Below are 27,122 nucleotides of genomic sequence, written 5' to 3'. Positions count from 1 at the left end.
ACCTGTACATATAACCACATATCCCCTTCCTCTTGCGTCTCCCTCCCACCCCATCCAACCCACCCCTCTAGGTGATCACAAACACCAAGCTGATCTATCTTTGCTATGTGGCTGCTTCCCACCAGCCATCCATTCTACATGTGGTAGTGTATATATGTCCATGCCACTCTTTCACCTCCTCCCAGCCCACCCCTCCCACGCCGCATCCTCATGTCCACGCTCCACATCTGTGTCTTTATTTCTGTCCTGCCCCTATGTTCTTCCGAAATTTTTTTTTTAAGATTCCATATATATCTCTTAGCATACATTATTTGTTTTTCTCTTTCTGACTTACTTCACTCTGTATGACAGACTCTAAGTCCATCCACCTCACTACAAGTAACTCAATTTCGTTTCTTTTTATGGCTGAGTAATATTCCATTGTATATATGTGCCACATCTTCTTTATCCATTCTTCTGTCAATGGACACTTAGGTTGCTTCCATGTCCTGGCTATTGTAAATAGTGCTGCAATGAACATTCTGGTACATGACCCTTTTTGAATTATGGTTTTCTCAGGGTATATGCCCAGTAGTGGGATTGCTGGATCGTATGGTAGTTCTATTTTTAGCTTTTTAAGGAACCTCCATACTGTTCTCCATAGTGGCTGTATCAATTTATATTCCCACCAAGAGTGCAAGAGAGTTCCTTTTTCTCCACACCCTCTCCAGCATTTATTGTTTGTAGATGGTTTGATGATGGCCATTCTGACTGGTGTGAGGTGATACCTCATCGTAGTTTGTATTCCAGATTTGCATTTCTCTAATGATTAGTGATGTTGAGTATCCTTTCGTGTGTTTGTTGACAATCTGTATGTCTTCTTTGGAGAAATGTCTATTTAGATCTTCTGCCCATTTTTGGACTGGGTTGTTTGTTTTTTTGATATTGAGCTGCATGAGCTGCTTGTATATTTTGGAGATTAATTCTTTGTCAGTTGCTTCATTTGCAAATATTTTCTCCCATTCTGTGGGTTGTTCTTTCATCTTCTTTATGGTTTCCTTTGCTGTGCAAAAGCTTTTAAGTTTCATTAAGTCCCATTTGTTTATTTTTGGTTTTATTTCAATTTCTCTAAGAGGTGGGTCAAAAAGGATCTTGCTGAGATTTATGTCATAGAGTGTTCTGCCTATGTTTTCCTTGAAGAGTTTTATAGTGTCTGGCCTTACATTGAGGTCTTTAATCCATTTTGAGTTTATTTTTGTGTATGGTGTTAGGGAGTGATCTAATTTCATTCTTTTACTTGTAGGTGTCCAGTTTTCCCAGCACCATTTATTGAAGGGCTGTCTTTTCTCTATTGTATATTCTTGCTTCCTTTGTCAAAGATAAGGTGACCATATGTGTGTGGGTTTATCTCTGAGCTTTCTATCCTGTTCCATTGCTCTATATTTCTGTTTTCATGCCAGTACCATAATGTCTTGATGACTGTAACTGAAATCAGGGAGGCTGATTCCTCCAGCTCCATTTCTCTTTCGCAAATTGCTTTGGCTATTCGGGTTCTTTTGGGTTTCCATACAAATTGTGAAATTTTTTGTTCTAGTTCTGTGAAAAATGACATTGGTAGTTTGATAGGGATTGCATTGAATCTGTAGATTGCTTTGGGGAGTATAGTCATTTTCACAATGTTGATTCTTCCAATCCAAGAACATGGTATATCTCTCCATCTATTTGTATCATCATTAATTTCTTTCATCAGTGTCTTATAGTTTCCTGCATACAGTTCTTTTATCTCCTTAGGTAGGTTTATTCCTAGGTATTTCATTTTTTTTTATTGCAATGGTAAATGGGAGTGTTTCCTTAATTTCCCTTTCAGAATTTTCATCATTAGTGTATAGGAATGCAAGAGATCTCTGTGCATTAATTTTCTATTCTGCTACTTTACCAAATTCATTGATTAGCTCTAGTAGCTTTCTGGTAGCATCTTCAGCATTCTCTATGTATGGTAGCATGCCATCTGCAAACAGTGACAGTTTTACTTCTTCTTTTCCGATTTGGATTCCTTTTATTTCTTTTTCTTCTCTGATTGCTGTGGCTGAAACTTCCAAAACTATGTTGAATAAGAGTGATGAGAGTGGGCAACCTTGTCTTGTTCCTGATCTTAGTGGAAATGCTTTCAGTTTTCCACCATTGAGAATGATGTTGGCTGTGGGTTTGTCATATATGGCCTTTATTTTGTTGAGATAGCTTCCCTCTATGCCTACTTTCTGGGGGGTTTTTATCATAAATGGGTGTTGAATTTTGTTGAAACTTTTTATGCATCTATTGAGATAATCATATGGTTTTTATCCTTCAGTTTGTTATCACATTGATTGATTTGCGTATATTGAAGATTCCTTGTATCCCTGGGATAAACCCCACTTGATCATGGTGTATGATTCTTTCCATGTGCTGTTGGATTCTGTTTGCTAGCATTTTGTTGAGGATTTTTGCATCTATGTTCATCAGTGATATTGGCCTGTAGTTTTCTATTTTTGTGACATCTTTGTCTGGTTTTGGTATCATGGTAATGCCAAGGCCACAAGGGTGGCCTTGTAGAATGAGTGTGGGAATGTTCCTCCTTCTGCTATATTTTGGAAGAGTTTGAGAAGGATAGATGTTAGCTCTTCTCAAAATGTTTGATAGAATTCGCCTGTGAAGCCATCTGGTCCTGAGCTTTTGTTTGTTGGAAGATATTTAATCACAGTTTCAATTTCAGTGCTTGTGGTTGGTCTATTTATATTTTCTATTTCTTCCTGGTTCAGTCTCAGAAGGTTATGTTTTTCTAAGAATTTGTCCATTTCTTCCAGGTTGTTCATTTTATTCGCACATAGTTGCTTGTAGTAATCTCTCATGATCCTTTGTATTTCTGCAGTGTCAGTTGTTACTTCTCCTTTTTCATTTCTAATTCTATTTATTTGTGTCTTCTCCCTTGTTTTCCTGATGAGTCTGGCTAATGGTTTATCAATTTTGTTTATCTTCCAAAAGAAGCAGCTTTTAGTTTTACTGATCTTAGTTATCATTTCCTTCATTTCTTTTTCATTTATTTCTGATCTGATCTTTATGATTTTTTTCCTTCTGCTAACTTTGGGGGTCTTTTTTGTTATTCTTTCTCTAATTACTTTAGGTGTAAGAATAGGTTGTTTATTTGAGATTTTTCTTGTTTCTTAAGGTAGGATTGTATTGCTATAAACTTCCCACTTAGAACTGCTTTTGCTGCATCCCATAGGATTTGAGTCATTGTGTTTTCATTGTCATTTGTTTCTAGGTATTTTTTGATTTCCTCTTTGATTTCTTCAGTGATCTCTTGGTTATATGGTAGTGTATTGTTTAGCCTCCATGTGTTTGTATTTTTTACAGTTTTTGTCCTGTAATTGATATCTAGTCTCATAGTGTTGTGGTCAGAAAAGTTACCTGATACGATTACAATTTTCTTAAATTTACCAAAGCTTGACTTGTGACCCAAGATATGATCTATCCTGGTGAATGTTCTATGAGCACCTGAGAAAAAAGTGTATTCTGTTGTTTTGTTCTGCTATAAGATGGAATGTCCTATAAATATCAATGAAGTCTATCTTGTTTAATGTATCATTTAAAGCTTGTGTTTCCTTACTTATTTTCATTTTGGATGATCTGTCCGTTGGTGAAAGTGGGGTGTTAAAGTCCCCTACTATGATTGTGTTCCTGTCAATTTCCCCTTTTATGGCTGTTAGTATTTGCCTTATGTATTGTGGTGCTCCTATGTTGGGTGCATAAATATTTACAATTGTTATATCTTCTTCTTGGATTGATCCCTTTATCATTATGTAGTGTTCTTCTTTGTCTCTTGTAATAGTCTATGTTTTAAAGTCTATTTTGTCTGATATGAAAATTTCTACTCCAGGTTTCTTTTGATTTCCATTTGCATGGAATATCTTTTTCCATTCCCTCACTTTCAGTCTGTATGTGTCCCTAGGTTTGAAGTGGGTCTCTTGTAGATTGCATATATATAGGTCTTATTTTTGTATCCATTCAGCCAGTCTATGTCTTTTGGTTGGAGCAGTTAATCCATTTACATTTTAGGTAATTATCGATATGTATGTTCCTATTACCATTTTCTTAATTGTTTTGAGTTTGTTATTGTAGATCTTTTCCTTCTCTTGTGTATCCTGCCTATAGAAGTTCCTTTAGCATTTGTTGTAAAGCTGGTTTGGTGGTGCTGAATTCTCTAAGCTTTTGCTTTTCTGTAAAGGTTTTAATTTCTCCGTCAAATCTGAGTGAGATCCTTGCTTGGTAGAGTAATCTTGGTTGTAGGTTTTTCCCTTTCATCACTTTAAATATGTCTTGCCACACCCTTCTGGCTTGCAGAGTTTCTACTGAAAGATCAGATGTTAACCTTATAGGGGTTCCCTTGTATGTTATTTGTTGTTTTTCCCTTGCTGCTTTTAATATTTTTTCTTTGTATTTAATTTTTGACAGTTTGATTAATATGTGTCTTGGTGTGTTTCTCCTTGGATTTACCCTGTATGGGACTCTCTGCACCTCCTGGACTTGATTGACTATTTCCTTTCCCATGTTAGGGGAGTTTTCAACTATAATCTCTTCAAATATTTTCTCAAACCCTTTCTTTTTTTCTTCTTTTTCTGGGACCCCTATAATTCGATTGTTGGTGTTTTTAATGTTGTCACAGAGGTCTCTGGGACTGTCCTCAATTCTTTTCATTCTTTTTTCTTTATTCTGCTCTGTGGTAGTTATTTCCAACCTTTTATCTTCCAGGTCACTTATCCATTCTTCTGCCTCAGTTATTCTGCTATTGATTCCTTCTAAAGAATTTTTAATTTCATTTATTGTGTTGTTCATCTTTGTTTGTTTGCTCTTTAGTTCTTCTATGTCCTTGTTAAACGTTTCTTGTATTTTCTCCATTCTATTTCCAAGATTTGGGATCATCTTTACTATCATTACTCTGAATTCTTTTCAGGTAGACTACCTATTTCCTCTTTAGTTGTGTGGTCTGTTGAGTTTTTACCTTGCTCCTTCATCTTCTGTGTATTTCTCTATCTTCTCATTTTGCTTAACTTACTGTGTTTGAGGTCTCCTTTTTTGCAGGCTACAGGTTTGTAGTTCCCGTTTTTTTTTGCGCCTGCTCCCAGTGGGTAAATTTGGTTCAGTGGGTTGTGTAGGCTTCCTGCTGGAGGTGACTGTGTTCTGCTGGATGAGGCTGGATTTTGTCTTTTTGGTGGGCAGGGCCACATCTGGAGGTGTGCTTTGGGCTGTCTTTGAACTTAGTATGATTTTAGGCAGCTTCTCTGCTAGTGGATGGGGTTGTGTCCTTGTCTTCCTAGTTGTTTGGCATGGGGTGTCCAGCACTGGAACTTGCTGGTTGTTGAATGTAACTGGGTCTTAGTATTGAGACAGAGATCTCTGGGAGAGCTCTCACCGTTTGATTTTACGTGGGTCTGGGAGCTCTGTTGTAGACCAATGTCCTGAATTCGGCTCTCCCACCTCAGAAGCTCAGGCCTGCCACTCAGCCTGAGCACCAAGACCCTGTCAGCCGCACGGCTCAGAAGAAAAGGCAGAAAAAAAAGAAAGAAAAAAATTAAATTAAATTAAAAAGTTATTAAAATAATAATTAAAAAGTTATTAATATAAAAATTAAAAAGTAATAAAAAAGAAGAAAGCAACCAAACTATTAAACAAATCCACCAATGATAATAAGTGCTAAAACTATACTTAAAAAAAAGGACAGACAGAACCTTAGTACAAATGGTAAAAGCAAAGCTATACAGATAAAATCACACAAAAAAGCATACACATATACACTCACAAAAAGAGAAAAAGGAAAAAAATATATATATATATTAAGAAAAAAAGAAGAGATCAACCAAATAAACAAATCTACCAATGATAATAAGTACTAAATACTAAACTAAGATAAACATAAAACCAGGAACAAATTAGATGCAGAAAGCAAACCCCAAGTCTACTGTTGCTCCCAAAGTCCACCGCCTCAATTTTGGGATGATTCCTTGCCTATTCAGGTATTCCACAGACGCAGGATACATCAAGTTGATTGTGGAGATTTAATCTGCTGCTCTTGAGGCTGCTGGGAGAGATTTTCCTTTCTTTTCTTTGTTCGCACAGCTCCCAGGGTTCAGCTTTGGATTTGGCCCCACCTCTGTGTGTAGGTTGCCCTCTGGTGTCTGTTCTTCCCCCAGACAGGAGGGGGTTAAAGGAGCGGCTGATTCGGGGGCTCTGGCTCACTGAGGCTGGGGAGAGGGAGGGGTACGGTTGTGGGGCGAGCTTGCGGTTGCAGAAGCCGGCGTGACGTTGCACCAGCCTGAGGCACGTCGTGCATTCTCCCGGGGAAGTTGTCCCTGGATCCTGGGACCCTGGCAGTGGCGGGCTGCACAGGCTCCTGGGAGGGGAGGTATGGATAGTGACCTGTGCTTGCACACAGGCTTCTTGGTGGCTGCAGCAGCAGTCTTAGCATCTCATGCCCGTCTCTGGGCTCTGCGCTGATAGCCGCGGCTCTCGCCTCTCTGTGGAGTCGTTTAGGCGGTGCTCCGAATTCCCTCTCCTTGCACACCCTGAAACAATGGTCTCTTGCCTCTTCAGCAGCTCCAGACTTTTTCTCAGACTCCCTATCGGCTAGCTATGATGCACTATCCCCCTTCAGGCTGTGTTCATGCAGCCAACCCCAGTCCTCTCCCTGGGACCCAACCTCCAAAGCCAGAGCCTCAGCTCTCAGCCCCCACCCATCCCAGCAGGTGAGCAGACAAGCATCTCAGGCTGGTGAATGCTGGTCAGCACCGATCCTCTGTGCGGGAATCTCTCTGCTTTGCCCTCTGCACCCCTGTTGCTGCGCTCTCCTCCGTGGCTCCGAAACTTCCCCCCTCTGCCACCTGCAGTCTCCACTGTGAAGGGATTTCCTAGTGTGTGGAAACCTTTCCTCCTTCACAGCTCCGTCCCACTGGTGCAGGTCCTGTCCCTATTCTTTTGGCTCTTTTTTCTTTTCCCCTACCCAGGTATGTGGGGAGTTTCTTGCCTTTTGGGAAGTCTGAGGTCTCCTGCAAGCATTTAGTAGGTGTTCTGTAGGAGTTGTTCCACATGTAGATTTTGTTTGTTTGTTTGTTTGTGGGTTTTCTTTGCAGTACACGGGCCTCTCACTGTTGTGGCCTCTCCCGCTGCGGAGCACAGGCTCTGGACGCACAGGCTCAGCGGCCATGGCTCATGGGCCCAGCCACTCTGCGGCATGTGGGATCTTCCCGGACCGGGGCACGAACCCGCACTCTCTGCATCAGCAGGCGGACTCTCAACCACTGCGCCACCAGGGAAGCCCTGTAGATGTATTTTTGATGTATTTGTGGGGAGGAAGGTGATCTCCATGTCTTACTCCTCCATCATCTTGAAGGTCCTCCAAATCCACCTGGAATTTTAGTTTCAGTTTTAAATCGGAAGAGAATCCAACTAGTTATTATTCATTTAGAACTCATTCCTTGGGCCCTCTTCTTCCAGCTCTTTGAAATAATAAACTTCCTAATCATGTCAGAGTATTTCCCTGCACACAACAACTTACACTAGGTCTAGGGACCCATGCTGAAAGAATCTAACTGTATGTGGAAACTATTTGAGGATAATTTAGTCCAGCAAATAAAATTTAAGGCAAGAGATTGGTAAAATCCAGTTCTGCTAAATGGAGAAGCATTATGATTTATCACCTTATACTTTGTGTAATAATCAAGCTCTTTCAGTTTAAGTATGTCAGAAACAAGTATATAAAAATGAAAATTAATGTTCACACACCTTCATGAATACTAAATGGCTTAGATGGTGAAATAAGACAAGGAACGAAAGAAAGGTGTAAAATATCATTCACAATTGCTTCTATTTCACTCTTTGGTGGAAGAGGAATTCTTGGTGTAGGTTCCCGCTTTTAGTTGTGTTGGCTTTGAAACATGGTGACAGCACAATGAATTAAGAAGCTGCTGTAAACAACTTGTTTTGAAATGAGCATCCACTCATATTTAATTGTACATTGTTGAACTTGAAAATGGTTTGGGGTTTTTTTTGATAGTTATAGTTATAATTTTTATATTAACAAAATGTTTTAGAAAGCTATTATGTGGCAATCTTTTACTAATCATCAGATCTGATTACTGTTTTCTTTTTAAAATTATTTTTATTGGAGCATTGTGGCTTTACATTTTTGTGTTAGTTTCTATGGTACAGCAAAATGAATCAGCCATACCTATACATATATCCCCTCTTTTTTGGATTCCCTTCCCATTTAGGTCACCACAGTGCATTAAGTAGAGTTCCCTGTGCTATGACAGTATGTTCTCTTAGTTGTCTATTTTATGCATAGCATCAATAGTGCACATACGTCAATCCCCATCTCCCATTTCCTCCCATCCCCCCTTTCCACCTTGGTATCCATACATTTGTTCTCTACGTCTGTGTCTCTCTTTCTGCTTTGCATATAAGATCATCTATGCCATTTTTCTAGATTCCGCATATATGCGTTAATATACATTTGTGTTTTTCTTTTTCTGACTTACTTCACTCTGTATGACACTCTCTAGGTCCATCCACATCTCTACAAATGACCCAATTTCATTTTTGAGTAATATTCCATTGTATATATGTACCACATCTTCTTTATCCATTCCTCTGTTGATGGACATTTAGGTTGCTTCCATGTCCTGGCTATTGTAAATAGAGCTGCAATGAACATTGTGGTGCATGTCTCTTTTTGAATTATGGTTTTCTCAGGGTATGTGCCCAGCAGTGGGATTGTTAGATCTTATGGTAGTTCTATTTTTAGCTTTTTAAGGAACCTCCATACTGTTTTCCATAGTGGCTGTATCAATTTACACTCCCACCAACAGTGTGTGTGGGTTCCCTTTTCTCCACACCCTCTCCAGCATTTATTGTTTCTAGATTTTTTGATGATGGCCATTCTGACCAGTGTGAGGTGATACCTCATTGGAGTTTTGATTTGCACTTCTCTGATAATTAGTGATATTGAGCATCTTTTCATGTGTTTGTTGGTCATCTGTATGTCTTCTGTGGAGAAATGTCTATTTAGGTCTTCTGCCCATTTTTGGATTGGATTGTTTATTTTTTTGTTATTGAGCTGCATGAGCTGCTTGTATAAAAAATGGTTTAGGGTTTTTAAATTGCTCCTGAAGTTACTTTTATTTCATTCCAAGAAAAAACCCTCAACTTTGCAAATATTTCTTTTCTGTTTTTATGTATATGTGTGTATGATAATTGTTCTTTGTTTCATCTTCACTTTTGTGTTTATGTTAAGTATATGTCTGTGCATATGATAATTGCTATTTTGTTTCATCTTCTTTCAGCCTCTTTTGTTCTTTTTGATTACAAAATAAGTAAACTTAATAAAAGATTATTGGAAATAAGCATTAATCTTAAACCTTTTAAAGGAAACTAATTAATGATGTCTTTTCCTTGTGTCTATTTTCAATGTATAAATATTAACATGGATTCAGCACTTAAAAGAATAGTGCTTCCAATTTATACGGTAGTGTGAGAAATTACTAAATACATAGATTCAAGCATCTATCCTACTCAAGCTAATATTCTTCATATTAAATACCTAATGATCCCTAAAGGAAAACTGCAATGTACCAGAGAGTTTTTACACTTAACAACACTCTCCACTGGGAATGCAGCAATATATAATGTAGCTAATTTCAGTACGATTCAACTTTGCTCCTATAATTATAAGTGAAAGTTTTGCTATCCCAATATATATGACATCATGGTAATCTTTTTAATAAAATTTCAGAAGAATGGAGAAGGGAGGTTTATGCAGTGATATGGGTTGAGGGATCTTAGAGTGAGTACAACAGAATAAAAAGAGGATGAGGCTGTCGAGAATGTTTATAAATACTGATAAAAGGCTGAAGTGTGTAGCTGATGAGAGAAGAAAGTAAATTCAGGTGGGGTTAATGAATGAGGAAAGTTGTCTTCATTAAGTCTAAGGCCTGGACAGGTACATGTAAAAGTATGAGATTAGATCACTCCCTAACACCATACACAAAAATAAGCTCAAAATGGATTAAAGACCTAAATGTAAGGCCAGAAACTATCAAACTCTTAGAGGAAAACATAGGCAGAACACTCTATGACATAAATCACAGCAAGATCCTTTCTGACCCACCCCCTAGAGTAATGGAAATAAAAACAAAAATAAACAAATGGGACCTAATGAAACTTCAAAGCTTTTGCACAGCAAAGGAAACCATAAACAGGACCAAAAGACAACCCTCAGAGTGGGAGAAAATATTTGCAAATGAAGCAACCGACAAAGGATTAATCTCCAAAATTTACAAGCAGCTCATGCAGCTCAATAACTAGAAAACAAACAACCCAATCCAAAAATGGGCAGAAGACCTAAATAGACATTTCTCCAAAGAAGATATACAGACTGCCAACAAACACATGAAAGAATGCTCAACATCATTAATCATTAGAGAAATGCAAATCAAAACTACAATGAGATATCATCTCACACCAGTCAGAATGGCCATCATCAAAAAATATAGAAACAATAAATGCTGGAGAGGGTGTGGAGAAAAGGGAACACTCTTGCACTGCTGGTGGGAATGTGAATTGGTTCAGCCACTATGGAGAACAGTATGGAGGTTCCTTAAAAAACTACAAATAGAACTACCATATGACCCAGCAATCCCACTACTGGGCATATACCCTGAGAAAACCAAAATTCAAAAAGAGTCATGTACCAAAATGTTCATTGCAGCTCTATTTACAATAGCCCGGAGATGGAAACAACCTAAGTGCCCGTCATCGGATGAATGGATAAAGAAGATGTGGCACATATATACAATAGAATATTACTCAGCCATAAAAAGAAAATTGAGCTATTTGTAATGAGGTGGATAGACCTAGAGTCTGTCATACAGAGTGAAGTAAGTCAGAAAGAAAAAGACAAATACCGTATGCTAACACATATATATGGAATTTAAGAAAAAAAATGTCATGAAGAACCTAGGGGTAAAGCAGGAATAAAGACGCAGACCTCCTAGAGAACGGACTTGAGGTTATGGGGAGGGGGAAGGGTGAGCTGTGACAGGGCGAGAGAGAGTCATGGGCATATACACACTAACAAACGTAGTAAGGTAGATAGCTAGTGGGAAGCAGCCGCATGGCACAGGGATATTGGCTCGGTGCTTTGTGACAGCCTGGAGGGGTGGGATAGGGAGGGTGGGAGGGAGGGAGACGCAACAGGGAAGACATATGGGAACATATGTTTATGTATGACTGATTCACTTTGTTATAAAGCAGAAACTAACACACCATTGTAAAGCAATTATACCCCAATAAAGATGTTAAAAAAAAAATTTTAGAAAAAAAAAATAAAATAAAAAAAAAGTCTAAGGCCTAATGAAATAGGAGTAATGGACTGAAAACTGGATGAATGAGAGTATTTTCAAAGTGGGATAATTAAGTTTTCAGAGGTGAAAGAAATCCCAGTAACGATTAGGCCAGGAAGCATCAAGAAAATGTGCTGTGAAAACAGAGAAGGGATAACAGAACTTTGAGACTACTTGATTGAAAAAGCAATGACCAAAATAGCAGTAGCATTTGGGGCTGGAGGAAACCTGTGACCGAGATGCCACAGTTATCAGGGAATTTGTTAAGGGTCACTTGGAGGTAGGCAAAATCGCAGGGGGTAAGGCAATAGCAGGAGAGCCAGAGCTCAAAGAGGGACTTATCCCTGGGGTGTCAGAGCAATGGATGTATGATCTAGAAGCCACAGTGAAGAACTGTAGAAAGCTAGTTTTGTTGTAGACAGAGAAAAAGCAGGCTCAGTTGTGAGACCTGTACGTGTGGGTTCTTTACCCATGGGCCAAGTTTCCATAATGGAAGGAAGTGAAGGAGCATCTTGTGAACAACATGAGACAGTACAGGATGCTAGCAGACACTGTGCTGGGATCCCACCCAGATCCCCTTTGATCCCTTCTATGGGTTCTGTGGGACCCGCTGCCTACATCCCCATCCCCATGCCGCCATCCCCACAGCCCTTAGGATGAAAGCCCTGCAAACTGACCTCCATAGAGTTTCCAGATTAACTAATAAAAATCCAGGATGGCTAATTAAACTTGAACTTCAGGTAAACAACAAATTTTTTTTTTTTAGTATAAGTTTGTTCCATGTAATATTTGAGACATACTAAAAAGAATTTGTTTATTTGAAATTCAAATTTAATTGGGTGTCATCTTTTATCTGTCAACCCTCCGAGGGGACCAAACTTGCAGGTGTAATTTAAGCTGCAGAGCTCCTCTGAGGGACCAGGTGAGGCCAAATCTATGCCTGAAAAGTAAAGGGACCCTTTCCTGACTTCTTCCCTCTCCCTGCCCTGCTTCCCGGAATCTCTGACAGGTCTCTCCCGGTACCACAGTGGGTACCTTGTACACAATTCTTGTCTCAGGGTTTATTTCTCCAGGATCTGAATTAGAATGAGGAGTTTACTTTGAGAGAAACTGAGTATAAAATTGAAAGAGTTTGCAGGGACCATGAGTCAGGAAGGAGCCAAAGGAGGGAAATTTGGCCCAGTTTTACGGATGAGGAAGTTTCTTAACTTGCCGGGCTAATAGAGATAAAAAGTGGCATTGCTGAGGTTCAAACATAGGTCGGTCTAGTGCCTGAGCCTTTGCATATGTTTCCACCTACACTTCCTCCCTAAGGCAGAGAAAGGAGCATGTAAGGGACTGGCTGAGCACAGGGCCTTGACAATAGACCACTGACTGCCATCCACACGGTGAACAATATGCTTATGTCAAAGGAAGGAGCCTGGTTTGTATTTTGTGTGGTGCCTCAGAGGAACAGAGATCAGAGCAATGGATGGAATGAACTGATTTCAAGGTCTGAGGCCTGAAAGGAACACTTTGGTAAAATTGTTAGAGTCCAGAGGTAGAATGCTTCCATGTGCTTCCTGAGCACTGAAGCCATTGGTAGCATCTCCCTGTGGCACTGGGAGGACCAGAAGTGGAATGGAAATCAGCTTTCCAAATGCCCTTAATAGAACATACACGTGCTCTCCGAAGACTTTCCAATATGAATCACTTCTGTGCTTATAGGCACATGTTTCTCCCTTATTAATTAAATTTTCATTATGAAACAAGTTCCAGGTTAAAAATCAGAAAGATTTTTAGGTGAAAACATGAGGACATTATTTTTAAAGTAAAATGTAGTTACTTAAGGTGCCTTAGTAATTTATGTAATGCTCGTTGTGATTTCTTTAATATGACCTATTTTTTAAATTCTCAACACACATTCCTTAAATATGAAATATTAATGATACTTAATAAATAATAATAGTTATTGTTTTTCAATTGGAGGAGATTAAAAGTTTGGGGAATATGTGGCTAGGGGATGTGGAATACATCTTTGGCATTTGGACAGCTGTGGTTCCAAAATTTGGAGCTAAGAGGCAAGCAAAGAATGTTTTATTGCCAGTATCTAAAACAAATTTTATTGGAAACTTTTATGTTTGTAGCTTTGAGTAGTTTTTATAGTGAAGAGTTCTGAAAACTGCCATAAAATTTTGCCTTGGGGGTTATGATTACATTTGTATATTTCTCAAACTTAGATAAATAAAAAAGACAGTTTTTACTGTGAGAGCTTAAAAGGTTAGAGAGGTATTTGGTCTGTGATGAACTTTTATAGGTTTGATGTTATAGAAATTTATTTTTAAAATATCAATAAAAGTACAACTTTAGAGGGCTTGATAAAGAAATTTCAGGAAACTTGATGTTGAAGTTTCCATTCAAATAGACTCACCAAGATGATTTAATTAACTTATTGTACTATGCAAACTATCTTTAATATTGGTTGATGCTACAATTTTATATGGTTGTGATATGTACTTTATAATGTTTTTGGTGGCTAGATAGTAACAGAAAGTAGAATTTTTCTTGCTAGAGCTGTTTAAGCATCGGCTGGACAGCCACTTGGCTTGGAAATTATAGAGAAAATTGACATCTTAGAGGAGACCAGATGAACCCTAAGATCCCTTTCCAAACCAGACATTTGATTTTTCAGCTGTAAGGAGATAGTTTAAAAATAAGATGTGGAAATGTCCCCCTTTCTTCCTCTTCTTCACACCCAAGGTTTATCTTGAAAAACAGGTTCTATACCAAAAAGATAAGAGGAGGTAGAAGGAAGAAAGGGTGGGAGGGAGGGAAGAAAAAAGGGAGGGGTTTTTTACAGTATAAATCATGTATCACATGTGATCTAAAATAACTATGTAAAGAAGGAAATATATCCTCATTTTCTAAATAAGGTAAATGAGTCAGCATAGAGCTAGAATTCAAACTCGAGTCTCCTTGATACCCAGACCTGTACGTTTCCCCATTATATCAGTTTTTAAACTTTACTACTTAGAGTGAAAGTTGAGATGGAAAGTAAGGAAGTGATTGTCAATTTATTATGCATAGTAATTAATATATAATAGAGAACATGGATTTGGGCTTCAAAGGTAATTGTCTGGAAACTTCTGGGTGAGTCAATCAATCAACAGATATCTACTGGGCACCTATTATGCATCAGACACTGTTCTAGACATGGAAGACTCTGCAGTAAACAAAGTAAACAGAGTTCTTGACCTTAGAAAGTTTACCTTCTGGTGGGGAGGAGTCCAACAAACATAAACATAAGACAATTCCAGGCCTTGATAAATGCTTTGGAAAGAAAAAAACTGAGCAAGAAAAGTAAATTTGGTTTGGCTAAGAGTGTAAGGGAGTGAGGATGGCAGGAAAGGTTGAATGTAATTCACTGAGAGCATTGAAAGCTATGCTAAAGATTTGGGGCTTGATCTTGCAGGTAGTGGGGCATCCCATATGATTTTTTTTTCTGGAAAACTACATGATTAAATTTGTGTTTTAGACAATGGCCTCTACTGATAGTATACAGACTGGAATGGAAAGGCACAACACAAAAGGAAAAAGCAGGAAGCTCTTCTGGTAATTCAGGAATGAATGATGAAATTACCAAGGCAATGAGGTTAGATTCATGGACTATTAATGAAGAATAAGGGCAGGTATTAATGACTGGGTACAGAGATGAAGGAGACGATGAGTTGCACAGGCTGAATTTGCTATTCTTGGATAGAAAGATAGCTCTCTTAGTCTTAGAAAGATGAAGGATATAGAAGGAGGCAGAGAGAAAAACAATAAGATGTTTTCCCAGAGATTATAAATTTGGTTCCAGACAGGTTGAATTTAAGGTATTTGTGGCATCATCCAAGTTGATTTTTTTCAGTGGTCATCTGGAAATATAGTATTCTGTTGAGAGCAGTTGGGTCTGCAGATAGAAATTAGGGAGTTAGCAACTTAGATGTATTAACTGAAGCTATGAGAATGGATTGAAGATGACGTTACAAAATTTAGGAGAAATGGATATTACGTATACATTAAGAAATGTTTGTGATCATCCTGCTTTTCTTTAGAAACTAATATAGTAAGAACCAAAGCTCCTTGAAAAATATGCAACAAAGGAAGTTTCCCTGGAGTGTGCCTTCATCTTTTGCTGCCTTGTTACCAGTTTTCTCATCCTTTCACTCTTACTTACTATTACTGTGCAACTTCTTCATTCAAGATAGTTCTCCCTCTCCTCTTTTCTCTTCAATCTCATTCTCTCCCTCCCCACATGCATACAACTTCTCACTTGGTTCTAATGGCATTTTATAAGATACTCAGCATTTTCATTTCCTTTGTGATAAAAAAACTCTTAAAGAAAATTAAAGTTATAGGAAGAAGAATGCTCTTATATCAACCTTGTACAGATGAATAAGAAGGTTACCATGGTATACTGGAAAGATCAAGAAATATGCTGTCAAAAAACCTGGGTTTCCAGTCCAGCATTTCTACTATGAGCTAGCTCATTTACATTAACCCCTTTGAATTCTGTATTCCTCTTAAGAATACACACTTCACAGGACTGTAAGAAGTATTAGACAAAATGATATATTTAGATGTGTTATATAGAGGGCTATACATATATTAGGTTTTCATCTACTGTCTGGTTTACTCAATAAATGTTTGTTGAATGAATGATCACCTCTATTAAGGATTCTTGGATCTTCCATTATAGATCTGTCACTCTCTACAAGATTGTTTCTTTAAGCCCTTATAACTGCCAAGATTTCTGGCCTTAAGTATGTGTTTACTACCCTCCTGTATTTTTGGTTGCACCAGCTTTATCTTAAGTAGAAAAGGTATTAAATTATCATATAAAATGGGTATCATATAATTATTATTAAATTATGCTAGCAATAATATGAAATTTTTCTTTTTGGGTATGCCTTTGCAAATATCTTGATATCTCTTTTTCTCTAAATCTTTTTCATTCAGTTCTCAACTATACACAAAGAACATAAAAATATTTTAAATACTCTATAAAACTAAACATAAAGGTATAGCAACCAGAGAAGGCTATCATTTATTGAAGTTCTCATTCAGCCATGATTTTTATATTGCCTACTAAATCATATTTACCTGATAATATTTTTCTTTACTGTAAAATATTCAAAACTGACTTGGAGACTTGTATTAAAAACTTGAGACTTGAAAAAAATGATTATTTCTTAGACCTCCTGATGGACCTCTCAGTATAATGATTTGACCTCAGAAGGGCATTGCGCTCCAGTCTGCAGCTTGCTTTCTTTTCTATGAGATACCATGAAGCTCCATTCCATGTTATGCTAATAGATTTGGTTAGATCTAAATCGAGTACAAATGAACTGTAGAGACTAATGATGAGGAAAACATAAAACTAGGCTATAGGCTTCATGAAAACAAAGGCAATGCCAGATATCTTTAATATATTTCAAGATCCAGCATAGAAATCATTCATAAAAGCTTATGTTGAACTAATAAATGTTGTGTGCAGCAAGTTTCAGATTATGATTTCACAAATATTATTTCATGCAATTTAGAGTTTCTTTCTCAATAATTAGAAAGCATGCACTTGCTGTCCATGGGCTTCTTGCTGTTCTGTCAATATACCCAGCTTGTTCTTATTTGGGGAACTTTGCCTTAAATATTCTTTCTGAATGGAATTATCTTCCTTCATAGACCTATATATAGTTTGGTCTCTCACTTTGTTCAGGTCTCAAATGTCCTTTAGAGAGTCACTCTTTGACCACATTTAAATAGTGTTTCCCGTCCTTATCCCTAATTACCAGTCTCTGTCTCCTTTTTCTAAAAATTTTTATTTATAATTACCAGAAAGTAAACATTTACTTTACACTTTTATATTGTCTGTCTCCCCACAACCCAATAGACTATAAGGTTCACGCAGGCAGGGTTCTTGTCTGTGGAGATCACTGCCATATCTCCAAAGCTTAGGAGAATACCTGGCAAGTATTAGGCACTCAATAAAAATTTGTTGAATTGATAAATGAATTCCTGATATTTATATTTAATTTATCTCCCAGGAATCCTGGAAGACCTTTGAGAGAAGAAATTAAATCCTATATCCTACCAATCCATAGAGCATCAAATTCACTGAGTAAATATTTAAATAGACCATTTTTTGAGGACTTATAAGCCAGGCACTTGCATTTTCCCACTTAGTCCTTGAAACAACTTTCTGAGGTAATTATTATTATCCCATTTTTATAAGGAAACTGACACAAAAAATTAAATAATTGCCTCAGAATCATTCTGCTGTAAGTAGCAATGCTGGCATACAAATCCCATTTAGTTTGACCCAAAACCCTATGTTATCTATCACTAAGTTGTATTCCACTTCACAGGGAAGCCTTTAGAAGCCTCCTGAATGGAAACACCACATTTGTTTCTATTCTACAATCCAACGGCAAAATTTTCCACAGTCTACCTAGAACTAAATCTTAAATTCAATCTTGAGTTCAACAAGTCAGCCTGATGCCAATGCTCTCAAGATTAGAAACATACTTTCCAGCCCCAAAAACCGATACTGCAAAAACAGCTTCCCTGGACCTAAGGGTGCCCAAATTTTCTTCTATTATAATTCTTTCATCCATAACATTTTACTACCACATTTTAGCACCTGGATGAATGTTATCTGTTCCATATCCCTCCTTTGGGCATCATATAAGTACAACTTTATTAGAATCTGTGTTGTTACGAATACACTAGGTATAAAATGATTTGATGGGCAGCAGAAGTTGTCAATTCATTACTGACAAAAATAAATACCAAATATTTCAATACAGAATTGGTCCCCAGGATATGAAATCAAGGAGAGAACTGTCAAAGAAAACTTGTATCAGACAAGTTAAACAGGCAAAGAAGACTTTACTTTTTACTTATATCTTAAGCAATTGAAATAATGTGCAATTCATTGCATACAATTTCTTGATATTTTCATTATGCATCATACTCCTAAGAGTTTATTTCTCTAATTTATTATATATGCTTAGTTGTTTTGAGTAATTGGGAAAAGGTATAATTCTGTTTTTAATTCTAGTAGTGGCACCTTTTATAACAAATAATAATGTTAAAACATATTTCTTAATCTATCATCCTCGGAAATGAGGTAATATCTAGTGAATACCCACTGTGAAATAGGAATAAATTAACACTCTTACAGACACTTTTATCCCTTCCCTCTTTCTTCTGTTTCTCAAGTTTTGTTAATTTGCTCTGATTTTTTTTCTCCAATCTATTTTAGGAGACATATTATTATTATTTGTTACATGGACATGAGTGCCTCAATGACAGCCTTAGGTCCCTGTTTAAAGAGATTCAATGATTCCTTCTACTCCTTTCATATCACACCTCATGGTTGGTTAATTTACACCCCCAAGGTAAATTGAGAACATAGTTTATTCTGTGCATCACATCAGAACTAGTGATTCAACAGTGGTTAGGGCAGCCTCTAAAACTATCCTACTTGACAGTAGCTTCCAGTGTAGTAAACAGAACTTCCAAATGAGGAAAGGAAAATTGCTTCACTTTTCTTATACTTTTAATAATGTTCATTAAAAAAAATCTTTCATTTCATTCTTTTACTTTTCCTTGAGATCTCACTTGATAGTAGGAACCTCTATGGACACTCCTGTCTCATCATTTCATTTGTGTTTCTAGGCATACATACTTGACATTTTAAATTTCTATTCTGTTTAATTCTCATAGCTTCACAAGCAGCTCTTCAGTTTACCTCTGAGTAAGGAATTTTCCCTGTCTCGTCTGCTTCATTCACTCTCACATATTTGTTTTGAACATTTGGATTTATGCTTGTTCAATGGTGTGTGAGTTTGAACTGCCAGGGCGTGGTGGGGGGTGGGGTGGTGGTGGTGGTGGTGGAAATAATTTGACAATGTAAAGTACTCAAAGTTTAAAAGCTTAATTATGTTTCAACTGTTCTACCACTTGTCAGAAGCCACTATGTTAAATCTCAGATAGTTATCAGGAAATTCCTGTGTCTTGAAAAGTATCCTGGGAATGAATTTTTAAAGTATTGTCTTAACTCATTTCCTTACAAATCTCTTTTCATTCACAAATCATTACCACTTCCTTACCAAGTTTCTTGTGAGAAGGGAATCCCTGAGAGACTTAAAGAATCACACACACACAAAAAAAAACAGAGCATCTAAATTGTCAAATGGAAGGAAATTCTAAAAGGTAGGAAACTTTGTTTTAATTCCACATCAGAAGTCCTTTAGCTGTCAGTGGTGGTCTATGAAATTATTTTACTAATTTATCCCTTTGTGAAATGAAGGGAGGAGAAGGAAAGCAGTTGCCCTTAAATCATTGTCTTGAAAACTTAAGAGGGTAGCATGGCCTGGGTAAGCCCACTTGCAAAGAGATTTGGAAAGAAGTGTCACATAAGCTGCCTTTCCACAGAATACATTTTTCTTAAAAAAAAAATCCATAATACAACTTTTTTCATAAAAACTCCATTTTATATTTGTGAAAGCTTCACAATGTGTATTAGTACATAAAATGTTCTATTATGTCTTGTGAAATATAATAAACATATTTAATTAATTAATTAATTTATTTATTTATTGATCAGCTCATCTTTTTCCCAATTTAATTCAGTTCATTCCTCCATGAAACATTGAATACCAGTTTGTTGTTGTTGTCCTAGGAAACATAGTTTGGGGAACCTTGCCTTATGGACATGCTTCTCACAAAGCCTATGGCTTTGAGATTTAAGTTAATGATTTACATTAACTTAAGGATGACAGAGACTCATTTTATTTTGCACTTGACCCTTGACTAACTGGAACACGCAAGTATACTTACGTCTGCATAGAAAGAATGCTACACTGAAAAATTCTGTCTCTATACTTAGGCTCAGTTCTAGAAATAGGATGAATATGTGGCTCTTTGTTCCCCAAATACTAACCTAACTCTTATCATTCCCAAATGCTAACACTTTTCTATATCATTTTAATGCATAAAAATGAAATCGTATTTAAGCTAATATTATTGGATGTATGTTCACTCTGAAGCATTATTAAGAAATACCTTAAGTTCAAAAGGATTCCTTAAATGCAGAGCTAGAATGGAACACAGAATTAGTGAGATCATGAGGGAAATGGACAACTTTGTTGGCACTTGAAAAGAAATTTCCTCAACATAGAGGTAGAGAGACTACTACAAAGATAAATTTTCCTGACTTGAAAATTTGGTCTACTACCTACTCTAGCTGTGTTACATAAAGTCACTCCTAAATGCACATTTATAAAGTGATTTTCCAAAAAGAATGTACCAATTGTTATTCAATGGTATTGTGTGGCAGATGTATCTCATTGTACTCTTGCCAGCATTATTATAATATTTTTTATCTTTGCCAGTTTTATGTAAAATAATCTCATTTCTTTGTTAGAAATTATTTGTGCTTAAATATTTTTAATTTTTCTGTGAACTATATTTCTATCTTCTCATGAAACGTGTATTGGCTATGTAGCAACTAACAATTTAATCTGAATAATTCTGTCCCCTTAATTCACTTTTGTTCTCTCAATTTTCCTGCTTTATGAACACTCAGTGAGTATGAGGTATAACCAAAACCAATTTGTTGTCTTATCTCAATAACCTTAGCGTGTGATTTGATGATTAAGTCACTCAAAACTGTCATGAGAATACAGTGGAAGATTTTTTGTGCGTTCTATTTACCATGATGTTTTTAAGTTGGCTACTTTTGTCAATATTTTTAATTTTAGCCATTCTCTTGGATTTGTAGATTTTAATTTACATTTTCCAGAAGAATAATGATTTTGAGCATCTATGCATGTGTTTATTGGTCTTTCATATATTTTCTTTGTGAAATATCTGTTGAAGTCTTTTGCCCATATTTTACTGTTTTTTATTCTTATTTTTGAGTTGTAAGAGTCATATATATAAAATATAGTTTATATGTATTTTGTCAGATATGTTTATTACAAATATTTTCTCCCAAAGTGTGGTTTGCCTCATTATTTTCTTGTTTATATCTTTTGAAGAGCAAACATTATTAATTTAAATGAAATTCAAAAATTTCTAATTTATAAATTTGTTATATTATAAGTACGTTTTGTTTTCTGTCTAAGAAATCTTTACCTACCCTAATGTCACAAAGATTCTCTACTCTGCTTTCTTTTAGAATTTTTATGGTTTTAGAGTTCTCATTTAGGACTGTGACTAATTTCAAATTAATTTTTGTGTAGAGTATGAGATAGGGCCAAGGATTATATTTTGATCTAGTGTCATTTGTTTAAAAAGTTATCCTTTCCATTAAATTATTTTAGCACTTTTGTTTAAAATAAATTGACTGTACTGTGTGGGTCTCTTTCTGGAGTCTCTTTTTTGATCCATTAACCAACTTTACAATTTTTAGTCTATCGCACATTCTCACAATTATAACTTTATAGTATGTCTTAAAATCAAGTAGCATAGGCTCTCCAGTCTTCTTTAAAAATCTTTTGAAAAGTTATTTTAGCTATTCTAGCTTTCTTATTCCACTATTATTTTATATTTCAATTTTAGACATTATGTATTGATTACTTAATTCTCAAGAAGGGAGTTTAATTATCCTCCTTTCCCCAATGTAATTTAATCAAAAATTTTGGTTAAATCAATATTCAATTTATTGTTTAGCTGATATAGATGATTCATATGATGTATAACAATTTACATTCTCCTTCTTGTAAAGAAAAGTTTCTTGTATAATTTTTGTTTCCCTTTGCCTTGCCTTACATTTCCATTTGTTTAACCTTAGATATAGCTATCTTTAATTCTCCCCTAACTCTATATTAGGAATTCAAATCTCTGCAAAATGTTCAAATATATTATTAGTACTCCATCATCTTCCTGTTCTAGTAATAATATTTTCTCTCTAAACCTGATATAAAGTTCTCATCCCAGAATTTATCTCCATTACTCTGGGAATCCTTTTCATTTATCTCCTGTGTTATATTAGGAATTTCAGTTTCCTGCATCCTATATCTTCTTTTACTTAGTATGGAACACATCCTCCAGTGGCTAAGTAAGAAATGGTGGACAGCAGCTAAATTTTTTGAGAAATTGTGTTTGAATAGTCTTTGTTTTTCCCCAACTGACATTGTGAGTGGATGTAAAATTGTAGGTTAGAATTCATTTTTTCCCTTAGAATTTTTTTTGGTATTACTTCTTTTTTTTTTTTTTTTTAGTTTGCTATGTTTCTGCTGAGAGGTCTTCTGTTATAGTTTTGAGTCTAGATCCTTTTATGAGTGTGAGTGTATGTTTGGATGCTTTTAAATTCTTTTCATCCTCATTTATCTGAAATTTCATGCTAATATACCTTACTGCTGGTCTATTTTGTTTATTGCACTAGGTACTTTTGGCACTTTCAGTTTAGACACTCATGCTCTTCAGTTTGGGCATATTTTGTGGAATTTAAACTACAATTACCTGGTTTCATTTTCTCTTTTTTTTTTTCTTTTGGAAAACCTGTTATTCAGGTATTGGATTGCTTGGCCAGGTTTTCAAATTTTTCTCATCTTTACTTTGCTATATTTTATATCTTGGTACTTTTATTTTAATTTCTGGATGTTTGCTCAGATTTATTTTCATATTCTTTTTTTTCTTGAATTTTTTTACTGTAGTAAAAAACACAACAAAAAATTTATCATCTTAACCATTTTCAACTGTATAGTACAGTATTGTTAGCTATAGGCATATTGTTGTGCAACAGATCTCTAGAAGCTATTCATCTTGCTGTGCTGACACTTTACATCAATTGAACAACTCAACATCAATTGAGACATTGGGCTATAGGAGTGGGGGGGGTCTCACTTTTCATATGTAGACTTTCACATAACTATGTTTTCATTATAGCCTTTCTACCCTCAGCTTAGCTGGGTGATATTATGGCCAGGGTCCTTTTGGTTCAGTAGAGAGTAAATTCTGGATATAAGATAAAATATTTATAATGGATATAAGAATGGGAATGGGTGATAGTTACTTTGCTGTTGGTGGATGGACAGGGTCTGGGGTCTCCAGTAATATTCTTTATTGCCTTGAAATAAAGACTGAGTAAATGCTCACTGGTTGGTTGATCTTGTCTTTCAGCATTAGTGGACTGATTGCTGGCCTGAGGAGCAGATAATTTAGTCAAAAGAAGTACAAGTTCAAGAAAGAAAAATATTGATACTGTTGAAAATAGAAGTTATTAAAATTGTTAGATTCCTGAAATTCTAATGGTAACCCATTAGTGATTGTGAATATACGATTTCCTCACAAAGTCATTTTTTTGTTTGTTTGTTTGTTTGGCTGTGTTGAGTTTTTTTGTTGCTGCTTGCAGGATTTCTCTAGTTGTGGTGAGCAGGGGCTACTCTTTGTTGCAGTGTGCGAGCTTCTCATTGCAGTGGCTTCTCTTGTTGCAGAGCACAGGCTCTAGGGTGTGCGGGCTTTGGTAGCCATGATGCACAGGCTCAGTAGTTGTGGCTTGCAGGCTCTAGAGTGCAGACTCAGTAGTTGTGGTGCATGGGCTCAGTAGTTGTGGCTCACAGGCTCTAGAGCGCAGGCTCAGTAGTTGTGGCGCATGGGCTTAGTTGCTCCGTGGCATGTGGGATCTTCCCAGACCAGGGCTTGAACCCGTTTCCCCTGCATTGGCAGGAGGATTCTTAACCACTGCACCACCAGGGAAGTCTCCAAAGTCATTTTTTAAAGAAACAATATAGAATTTATATCTATAATATTTAAAACTCTGCTGACATAAGCAGAAATATTAGAATCTTAAATGGATAATCACTGAAGTGAACCCGCTTAGTTTTTGCATGTAGAATTCTAAATATCTCTGCCAATAAGATCAGAAATTTAAGAAATTCTTTAGGAGAACAATTTCATTTCCCCGAATATCTCATCATTTTTCTTCTGAGGTTTTTCATATAGGCTATTTAGGTGAATATTAAAAGTGTGAATGGAAATATTTTGTACCCATGATGTTACAGATTGGCATCTTCAAAAGACAAGAGATATTGCCAAGTCTATTGCTAGTCAAGTTTTATAATTTACAACCTGTGCAAACTGTGGGCTGAGAACCACAGCAGTTGTGCTGAGCATTTCTGGGAAGTTACCATCATTCCAGGACCAATTATTAAAACCTCTTACACATATTAAAGCTATAAAGATTAAAAATATAGCACATTTGTCATTAAATATGGATGACTTCATGTAATATGCATTATATACAAAAACAATGTCCTGCCACTTGAGCTTTATCACTACCCTACGGAAAATCCACAAACCCAGAGTCCCACATCAAAACTCATTTTGGCAAAGCCAAGGAACAACTTTGTCATGCAAAATAAACACAGATGTTCCACACTCAGGCAACTAGCTAAGAGGAGATGGTACATAAGGGGATGCATAGCTCTGTAAAAGATAATGCCTTCTTACACACCCTACAGCAATCTTCTGTGGAGGCAGCAAATGCCGTTTTAAAGGACTGATTCTTCCATTAAAAAAAAAAATGCCTTTCTCGACTATAGCTGTTAACACACTGAACTAGTTCTCTCTGCATGCATGCGGAAGTATAAGCACACTGTCTGAGGTTGTAGGTTTGGCTGTTTTGGAGCTAAATTTCACATGCATCTTAAGCAGTGACTTTCTGGTCAGTGATTTATTGATTTCTGTCTGTAAGGTATAATATTAATAACCATATTAATTTTAAGAAGGTCTGAGGAAGGAAAAGTTTCTAGCCTCTTCCATTAACTGACAGTTAATGCTAGGTGGTTCCAAATGACCAGACAGCTATAATTGACTTCCTTTGTTCCTTTTATTCTCAGCTAATTGCAATAAAATATCTCTGCTAAATAAACATTTCTGGGACTCAAATGTATTTCCCCCAGGAACAAAAATAGAGTTGTAAAAGATGAAGAACGCATGTTTGGGATTTCTGATATGTGGCCTATAATTGCATTGACATTCAGTTATGGCCTATTTAAAATACCTGCTCAACATAGAGTTTTCCCTCTTTCCCCATATTGTCATGCAATTGAGGAGGAAAGGATAGGGTATGACTGGAAAGAGAAGGATAAGATTTGGGGTTATTGAGATTTTGGAACTATACAATTTTTGTGAACACCTCAATCTTGAAATAGTTTTAATCTGAAATAGACATGAATCTCATGGAGGAGGGGAGTGTTAGATGGCCAATAAAATCTCCCTCTGTTCTGCCAGCAATGTTGTCTTGGTTATAATGGGAAATCAACCCTACTAGTCATATTCTAGTTAGTAGGAAAATATATAAAAAGCATTTTAGGAAACAAGTAACCTCTTGTGAAGACCAGGAGTCTTGCCCATCATCTTCCATTATCTTATAGTTTAAGTATCATGCCTTAGGTGTGACAGGCAGAAAATTTCAGACTGTGTTCCATTTGCCTTTCATGCTGCAAGTATTTCTGTTCTCTTCTGCTCTCATTGCAATGTCCTTTACACTTTTCTAACCATGTACCTTATCAATATTTTGAATACAGATGCCATATATATATTTATTTATTGTTTTAATGACTTATAAGAATAATATATTATATACATTGTAAAGCATACTCAAAAATAAAAATCAAAAACAGAAGTGGCAAGGATAAAATTTTAAAGGGAATTTTAATTTTATTTCTTATTATTAGTTAAAAAACCCTCTAATATTGTAATTTTATTTTAGATCATAGAACCCAGAACCATGTAATCAATGTGACTATGTTTTACAAATCTAGCTTAACCCTCACAATACAGCAATTTAAGGATCTGGTTCTAAGTGCAGTTTACTTTGATACATGGTTATAATAACTGCCATAGTGAAAAGATACTTTGTGCAAATGTAATGAGCCAAATGGGACATTTTTGGCTGTCATTAATAAATCATGATACTCATTTAAAAAAATCCCAATCCCCCAATTAAGAAAAAACATTTTTCTTAAAATTTGACTCATACATTTCCATCTTCCCTGATTTCAGTCAGGTTTCTTTGCAAACTAATAAGTGGTTGTTATACTAATTTTAGCAAATTGCTTCAATCCACTGAAAATTTTATTTTTGAGTATTCAGCATGCACAGATTTGAAAATCTTATATAGATTTATTTATTTGGGGCTAAAAATATTAATTCCCATTAATAATGGGAACATTCCCAAATATTAGTTTTCAAGATGCCCTCTCCATAGCCAAGTTACTTTCTTACTTATTATTAAAATGTTACCTTTACCTTGAAGGAACATGTTAATATTTTCCCCCAATTACCTATTTGGTAGCATACTCCTGTCAGCCACTTGTCATCGTGGAAAAGCTCAGTAAATTTGCAATACTTTACTTTTAATTAAAAAAAGAGTAACTCATATTTGAATTCAAACAACTGTTCATACTTTAACCACAATATAATCAGTGAATCTCTGTGAGCTAAAAAGGTTCATGATTTCTCCCTGTTTTATTACAAGATGATATGTGTATTCTATTATATTCGAAATATCTTATCCTTATACACTAACTATATTATGAAATACTCTAGTGTTTTTCTATTTCTCATTTCAACTTCTTTTCTACAATAGTTTTCTAAAAATGATATAATGAATAAAATTCATAAACATTGCTACTGATTAATGTAATCCCAGAATTCCTTTTTAAATTCCATTTGGAG

This window comes from Leucopleurus acutus (genome assembly GCF_964270905.1).
Source record: "Leucopleurus acutus genome assembly, chromosome: 4".
NCBI classification, from domain to species: domain Eukaryota; kingdom Metazoa; phylum Chordata; class Mammalia; order Artiodactyla; family Delphinidae; genus Leucopleurus; species Leucopleurus acutus.
This window is presented reverse-complemented; position numbering follows the sequence as displayed.